This window comes from Schistocerca cancellata, unplaced genomic scaffold (genome assembly GCF_023864275.1).
Source record: "Schistocerca cancellata isolate TAMUIC-IGC-003103 unplaced genomic scaffold, iqSchCanc2.1 HiC_scaffold_1132, whole genome shotgun sequence".
Classification (NCBI taxonomy): domain Eukaryota; kingdom Metazoa; phylum Arthropoda; class Insecta; order Orthoptera; family Acrididae; genus Schistocerca; species Schistocerca cancellata.
Window position 1 is genome coordinate 2,689,367 of NW_026047131.1, and position 6,986 is coordinate 2,696,352.

Genomic DNA, 6,986 nt, shown 5'->3' on the forward strand with positions numbered 1-6,986 from the left:
ACACTGTCGTATTAGTCAAACAATGCGAGTTACGAAAATTTACAAACAAAAACTGAAAATGTTCCCTAAACACGACATTCCGCTGTGTGATGAGCAAGCGAACACGGGAAATAACCCTTTTTAACGTCTTCCAAACTACAGTGACAGCATGCCGATTTGAGGCTGCTGCAACTTAGTCAACGTTAAGCGATAGCTGAGGTTGTGAAAAGAGGGGCGCTACTGTCGACGACTGGAAACTAGCGGTTTGGAGCGATGAATCATGATGAGTTGTTGTTGTTGCTGCTGCTGTCCTTGTCTGCAGTACGAAGACTGGTTTGATGCAGCTCTCTTGTGAAACCTCTTTGTCTCGGAATAACTACTGCAACCTACATTATTCTTAATCTTTTAATTTAGTTTATTTATTTACTTACATGTCTTGTTCCGTAGGACCAAATAGAGCAGCAAATGTCCAATGTCATGGAACGTGTCGGTACACGAAATTACAAAATAAAAGTAGTTACAGATAACATAAAATGTATATGGACCCAAAAATTCAAGCCGTAAGTTTCAGTTAACGCAATCAACAATATAACGTAAGAATCAGCTTAATTTTTGAAGGAACTCCTCAACGAGATAGAAGGACTGACCCACGAGGAAACTCTTCAGTTTATATTTGAAAGCGCGTGGAGTACTGTTAAGATTTTTGAACTCTTGTCGTAACTTATTGAAAATGGATGCAGCAGTATAGTGCATACATTTCTGTACAAGAGCAAAGGAAGTGAAATCCAAATGCAGATTGGACTTCTGCCTAGTATTACCTGCGTGAAAGCTGCTAATTCTTGGGAATAAGCTGATACTGTTAACAACAAACGACAGTAAAAAATGTGTATATTGAGAGGCCAATGTCAAAATAGTCGGACTAGTGAACAGGTGTCGACAAAAGGTTCGCCAACTGACACCACCTATTGCCCGAATTGACCCAAAAATATCCTTTTACAATGGGAAGAGTTATCCAAAAATATAATACCATACGACATAAGCGAATGAAAAAAGCAAAGTAGACTAATTTTCGTGTCGCACGATCACTTACTTCAGATACCTTTCGAATAGTAAAAATGGCAGCGTGAAGTCTTTGAACAAGATCCAGAACGTGTGCTTTCCACGACAATTTACTATCTATCTGATCACCTGGAAATTGAACTTCTCATTTTCACTAACCATATGCCCATTCGATGAAATTAAAACGTTGGGTTTTGTTGAATTGTGTGTTAGAAACTGTAAAAACTGAGTCTTACTGTGATTTAGCGTTAGTTTATTTTCTACAAGCCATGAACGTATGTCATCAAATGCATTATTTGAAACAGAGCCGATATTATACACAACATCCCTCATTACCAAGCTAGTGTCATCAGCAAATAGAAATATTGTAGAATTACCCATAACACTAAAGGGCATATCAATTATATAAATAAGGAACAGCAGCGGCCCAAACACTGATCCCTGGGGCACCCCACACTCAGGCCCCACGTCAGAGCCTTTCTCAACAATGTTCATAATGCCCTTTTGCTGCCTGTTGTTAAAGTAAGAGGTGAACCAATTGTGATCTACTCCCTGTATTCCTTAATGGTCCAACTTCTGGAGCTATATTTTGTGATCAACACAATCAAAGCCTTAGTTAAGTCAAAAAATATGCCTTGTGTTGGAAACCTTTTGCTTAACCCATCCAGTACCTCACAGAGAAAAGAGAAGGATTTTCAGTTGTTAAGCGACTTCTAAAGCCGAACTGTACATAAGATATCAAGTTGTGTCATAGAAAATGATCAATTATCCTTACAGATACAGCCTATTCAATAACCTTAGTAAACACTGATGCCATAGAAATAGGTCTAAAATTTGCTATGTTATCTCTATCTCCATATTTATAAACCGGCTTTACTACTGAGTACTATAATCGTCCACGAAATCCTCCATTCATAAAAGAAAAATTACAAATATGGCTAAATACAGGGCTAACATGCGTAGCATAGTTCTTTAATATTCTGCTAGGCACTCCATCATATCCATGAGATTCCTTAGTCTCCAGCGATTAAGTTATTGACTCATCCTCCCTTTTGTCTGTGAGACATCAGTCTCGGAAAGCCATTTTCCAAGAGGGACGTATGATTACCTGTAGAAACTTAGTTTGTATTTAATTCACCAGCAATGCTCAGAAAATGATTGTTAAATTCTGTACATGTATCTGACTTATCAGTAAGTTGCTGTTGCTGAACAGACACTTCCTTCACAACTGACCATATGGTTTTAATTTTATCCTGTGAATTAACTATTCTGTTTGCGCACCACATACTCTTTGGCTTCCTGATAACATTTTTAAGCACCTTACAATACTGTTTCTAATGGGTTACTGTAGCTTGATTGTGACTACTTCTAACATTTTGACATAATTCCCGCTTTGTTCTACATGATATCCTTATCCCACTAGTCAGCCACCCAGGCTGCCTTTTACTGCTACTACCCCGTTTAGAACGTTCTAATGGAAAGCAACTCTCAAAGAGCATGAGAAATATATTAATGAAAGCATTACATTTGCCATATGTGTATTCATCTTCTTACTGTATTCGTCTCTTGGTCCCCTCTACGATTTTCTCCCCCCACACTTCCTTGCAGTACAAAATTGGTGATTCCTTTATGTCCCCTGTCAACCGATCCCTACCACAAATTTATCTTTTCTCCAATTATATTCGGACCTCCACCTTAGTTACGTGATCTACCGACCTAATCTTCAGCACTCGTCTATTCTCATCCTGTCCAAACTGTTTATCGTCCATATTACACTTCCACGTAGGGCTACATTTCACATAAATACACTCCTGGAAATTGAAATAAGAACACCGTGAATTCATTGTCCCAGGAAGGGGAAACTTTATTGACACATTCCTGGGGTCAGATACATCACATGATCACACTGACAGAACCACAGGCACATAGACACAGGCAACAGACCATGCACAATGTCGGCACTAGTACAGTGTATATCCACCTTTCGCAGTAGTGCAGGCTGCTATTCTCCCATGGAGACGATCGTAGAGATGCTGGATGTAGTCCTGTGGAACGGCTTGCCATGCCATTTCCACCTGGCGCCTCAGTTGGACCAGCGTTCGTGCTAGACGTGCAGACCGCGTGAGACAACGCTTCATCCAGTCCCAAACATGCTCAATGGGGGACAGATCCGGAGATCTTGCTGGCCAGGGTAGTTGAGCACGTTGGGTGGCACGTTGGGTGGCACGGGATACATGCGGACGTGCATTGTCCTGTTGGAACAGCAAGTTCCCTTGCCGGTCTAGGAATGGTAGAACGATGGGTTCGATGACGGTTTGGATGTACCGTGCACTATTCAGTGTCCCCTCGACGATCACCAGTGGTGTACGGCCAGTGTAGGAGATCGCTCCCCACACCATGATGCCGGGTGTTGGCCCTGTGTGCCTCGGTCCTATGCAGTCCTGATTGTGGCGCTCACCTGCACGGCGCCAAACACGCATACGACCATCATTGGCACCAAGGCAGAAGCGACTCTCATCGCTGAAGACGACACGTCTCCATTCGTCCCTCCATTCACGCCTGTCGCGACACCACTGGAGGCGGGCTGCACGATGTTGGGGCGTGAGCGGAAGACGGCCTAACGGTGTGCGGGACCGTAGCCCAGCTTCATGGACACGGTTGCGAATGGTCGTCGCCGATACCCCAGGAGCAACAGTGTCCCTAATTTGCTGGGAAGTGGCGGTGCGGTCCCCTACGGCACTGCGTAGGATCCTACGGTCTTGGCGTGCATCCGTGCGTCGCTGCGATCCGGCCCCAGGTCGACGGGCACGTGCACCTTCCGCCGACCACTGGCGACAACATCGATGTACTGTGGAGACCTCACGCCCCACGTGTTGAGCAATTCGGCGGTACGTCCACCCGGCCTCCCGCATGCCCACTATACGCCCTCGCTCAAAGTCCGTCAACTGCACATACGGTTCACGTCCCCGCTGTCGCGGCATGCTACCAGTGTTAAAGACTGCGATGGAGCTCCGTATGCCACGGCAAACTGGCTGACACTGACGGCGGCGGTGCACAAATGCTGCGCAGCTAGCGCCATTCGACGGCCAACACCGCGGTTCCTGGTGTGTCCGCTGTGCCGTGCGTGTGATCATTGCTTGTACAGCCCTCTCGGAGTGTCCGAAGAAAGTATGGTGGGTCTGACACACCGGTGTCAATGTGTTCTTTTTTCCATTTCCAGGAGTGTAGTTTCAGAAAACCCTTCCAACCATTTAAATCGATATGCGGTGACAACAAATTTCTTTTCTTCAGAAACTAGTTTCTTGGCATTTTCAGTCTATGTTTTATATCCTCTCTACTTCGGCCATCATCATGAGTTATTTTGCTGCCCAAATAGGAAAGCTCATCTACTACTTTAAGTGCCTGATTTCGTAATTCCCGCAGCATCACCTGATATAATTCTAGTACATTCCAGTGTCCATGTTTTGCTTTTGTTGATGTTCATCTTATTTCATCGTTTGAAGACACTGTCCACTCCGTTCAACTGCTCTTCCAAGTCCTTAGCTGTCTCTGAGATCGGCAAGTCCCACGGTTTTTATTTCTTCTCCCTGAACTTCTGTTCCCACTCAAAATTTTTCTTTGGTTTCCTTTACTGCTTGCTCAATGTACAGACTGAATAACGTCGGGTGCAGGCTACAGCCCTGTCTCACTCCCTTTTCGACCACTGCTTCCCTTTCATGCCCCTCGCCTGTTTTAACTGCTGATGACGTGATAGAAGAAGAAACTCGAGTCGATTAAGAAGAAACAGAGGATTCTGAATTTAGAAGAATTCTTGAAAACTTAAGATCAAATAAAGCAGAAGTGATACATATCATTTCATCGGAGGAAATCGCAAACAAACGATTATTTAAGTTGGTGTATAGCATGTATGAGACTGTCGATACACCACCAGACTTTCGGAAAAATATCATCCACGCAATTCCGAAGACAGCCACGACGGATATGTGAGAACCTAAGGTACGATCAGCTTAACAGGTAATACATCCAAGCTGCTGACATGGATAATATACATAAAAACGGAAAAGGAAATTAAGGAACAGTTAAATGACTATCAACTGGACTTTAGGAAAGCGAAAGGCACCAGAGTAGCAGTTGTGACGTTGCGGTTGATAATGGAAGCAAGGCTGATGAAAAATAAAGACATATTCATAAGACTTGTCGATCTACAAAAATCAATCGACAATGTCAAAGGGTGGAAGGTGTTTGAAATTCTGAGAGTAATAGGAGCAATCTACAGGGAAAGACAGGTGATACGCAATATGTACAAGAACCAAGCGGAACAATAAAACAGGAAGACCAAGAACGAAGTGTTCGGAGTAAAAAGGTTGAAAGACAGTGATGCGGTCTTTCGCCCCTTCTGTTCAATCTATGCATCGAAAAAGCAATGATGCAAGTAGAAAAATCGTTAGGAGTGGAATTAAAATGCGTGGTGAAGGGACATCAATGATAAGATTCGCTGATGACACTGATATCTTCAGTGAAAGAGAAAAATAAGTACAGGATCTGATGAATGGAACGAACAGTTTTAAAGAATACTATAGATTGAGAGTAAACCAGAAAAAGAGCAAAGTAATGAGAAGTAGCGGAAATAATAATAGCAAGAAGCTTAACACAAAATGGGTGATCACAAAGTAGACGAGATTAAGGATTCTGCTACCTTGGAAGTAATATAATTCATGACGGACGAAGCAAAGAAGCCGTAAAAAGCAGACCAGCATTGGGAAAGAGGGCATTTCTGGGTCAAAAAGTCTACTGGTGTCAAACGTCTGCCTTTGAGGGAGCACATTCTGAGAGTGTACGTTGGGAGCACAGGATTGTATGATAGTGAAACATGGGCTGTGGCGAAACCGGAACAGAAGAGAAGCGAAGAACTTGAGATATGGTGCTACCGAAGAATCAGGTAGACTGATAAGGTAAGGATCAAGATGTTGCCAGCCACATCGACGAAGAAAGGAATATGTGGTAAACGCCGACAAGGAGAGGTGAAAGGATCAGGGAATAACTTCCATGGTACTAGAGGGAACTGTATAGGAAGACAGAAGTGCAATACGTCCAACAAATAATTGAGGAGGTAGGTAGTAAGTGCTACTCTGAGATGAACAGGGTGGCACATGTCCAGAGTGAAGACGTACTTTCGCGTGTTGGCTTCTGCCGGTTGTTTCTGAGTGAAGAGGGATCAGGATGTTCTGATCGACATTCATTTCCTCATGGCTGAGGCTGTCAACGAGTGCGAACTGGCAGAATCATCGCCATTTTGCACAACAAAAGCCCCATCAGTTCTTTGATGAGCCATTGCACAGTCTTAAGTTTGATGTTCTTTGAACGATTTCTGGTGTCACAGTACGATTGTTTCATCAAACTGTTAATCAAATGGTATATACAGAAAAAGTGTCATACATATGTGAATCAGTTCACAACAAATGAACGAGTGATTTTTTTTCTTCCGAAAGATGAGGCATAAGCATACACCTCCTTGACTGCCTTGTGAAGAGTGGATAAAGTGTTGGGTGAAGAGGGTGAAACATCCCCTTAGAAAAATTTATGTATTACTGTGCTGGTAAATCTCTTACGTTATTTGATTTTCAAACAGCTGAGCAAAACTCAACGTACTCAGTCATTTCTCTCTTTACTTATTCTGATCATCACTACACTGACACACAATATTTTTGTTGTTATGGTCTTCAGTCCTGAGACTGGTTTGATGCAGCTCTCCATGCTACTCTATCCTGTGCAAGCTTCTTCATCTCCCAGTACCTACTGCAACCTACATCCTTCTGAATCTGCTTAGTGTATTCATCTCTTGGTCTCCCCCTACGATTTTTACCCTCCACTCTGCCCTCCAATACTAAATTGGTGATCCCTTGATACCTCAGAACATGTCCTACCAACCGATCCCTTCTTCTGGTCAA